At 41.2% G+C, this 1,596-nt stretch overlaps 1 non-coding gene across 1 annotated transcript; it reads left to right on the top strand.

Annotated features, from left to right (window-relative positions):
- The first annotated feature begins 247 nt into the window (after positions 1–247).
- LOC114008906 (U4 spliceosomal RNA) lies at positions 248–384 on the top strand. The gene has a single exon (XR_003550390.1). It is a non-coding gene; the product is annotated as a U4 spliceosomal RNA (small nuclear RNA).
- Positions 385–1,596: the final 1,212 nt, after the last annotated feature.

Here is a 1,596-nt window from a genome sequence, read left to right as displayed (position 1 = left end):
CCTATAGCCAACTCCAAAGAAGAAATGTAAACATGTTTGAAAATCAGAGAGAAAAGCTAGTAGAATATTTTCAAAACAAGAAAACAGTAAGAAATTAGGGGATTCACCCATTTAAATTTATAAAAGAGAAGAGGATGAGGTTTGGGAAACCTTTGTATGTGAAACAGATTCCTCTCCATACAGGTGAGGGCCCATCTACACAGGGATTTGAAATGGAGAAGAGAAAAGTTGTCCATATCAGGGGCTTAGCTTTGTGCAGTGGCAGTATCGTAGCCAATGAGGTTTATCCGAGGCGCAATTATTGCTAATTGAAAACTTTTCCCAATATCAGGGGCTTAGGCTGGCTCTGAAATGTTTGTTTTCCCAGACCCCAGTGGCCCTGGGGACGATGAGACTTAACACCTAAGAGGCACAAACTCCAGATATCACCTCAATCCCACCTTTCAACTTCATCAGACCTCTTTTGAGGTCTGGTTCAACTCTCCCATGGGGCAAGGTAGGTTTGCAACTTAGGTGCTGATGCTTAACACATTCACTGGGCAGAGAACTCTTGGAGTTATTTGCCAGAGCTGGGGGTAAACCCTTTCCACAAAAATAGTTCCATTCCCACTAATGGCAACTCTGCATCTTTGACAGCTCCATGCCTGTCAGCCTCTTGTAATCCCACTGAGAGTCCTGCTCCTGCTGCCTCTATTAGTCCATTTTCCTTCCAGACTGACAGTCCTTCCTCCAGACCTTTTGCTGTTTGGCCTCTAACTGAACATGGCCTTTTTTAGCTTCCTAAAGTTAGTCTTTTTACTTTAAGCTTTACATTGTCCTTTCTTGAGCAACCTATTTGAGATTCTAGTCTATGGCATGGTTTGGAATCCTATTCTATGTTGTATTGCTATCCTGTTTCCCAGAACCCCACCCTCTCTCACCAAATATCATATACAGATGTCCTTCTGTAGCCTCATGGAATTAATTCCAGGAATCCTTTGGATACCCAAATTTGCAGATGTTCAAGTCCCTTGTATTTATTTAGTCTCTAACTGTCCCCAAGCCCATGTAAGAGCTGGGGAAACCAGCATTTCAGAGTCAGCCTAAACCCCTCTTATTGACACTAGATTAAATTGTGTAGAATTGGTATATAACCTGTATACATCTCCCACAAACTTCGAATAATCTCTAGATTACTAGTAACATGTAATATACTATAAAAGTTATATAAATAGTTGTTATGATGAATTGTTTAGAGAATACTGACAAGGAAAAAAGTTGATATATACTCAGGACAACCATTTAAAAAAAAATATTTTCAATCTACTGGTGGTTGAATCAGATGTAGAACCTGAAGAGAGGGAGGACCATTTGTATGTCCTTCTCCTTCAGGGAAGCACTTCAGGGTTCTCCTTTCCAGAGCACTTCTTTTCCTTCCACATTTTACCCTCCTTCCTTAATCTGAAGAACCTAATGCTGATATTCAGTCAAACCTATATTCTTGTGCGGTATTTGTCCCAAGGGAGAAATGGCATATAGCTGGCATTGGTACTGCCACAGCCTTTCCCTCATCTGGCCTCAGCAACATTGCTACTCAATCATGGTCTTCACTTCCCT

This window comes from Tupaia chinensis, unplaced genomic scaffold (genome assembly GCF_000334495.1).
Source record: "Tupaia chinensis unplaced genomic scaffold, TupChi_1.0 Scaffold000414_1, whole genome shotgun sequence".
Classification (NCBI taxonomy): Eukaryota; Metazoa; Chordata; class Mammalia; order Scandentia; family Tupaiidae; genus Tupaia; species Tupaia belangeri.
This window is presented reverse-complemented; position numbering and strand designations above follow the sequence as displayed.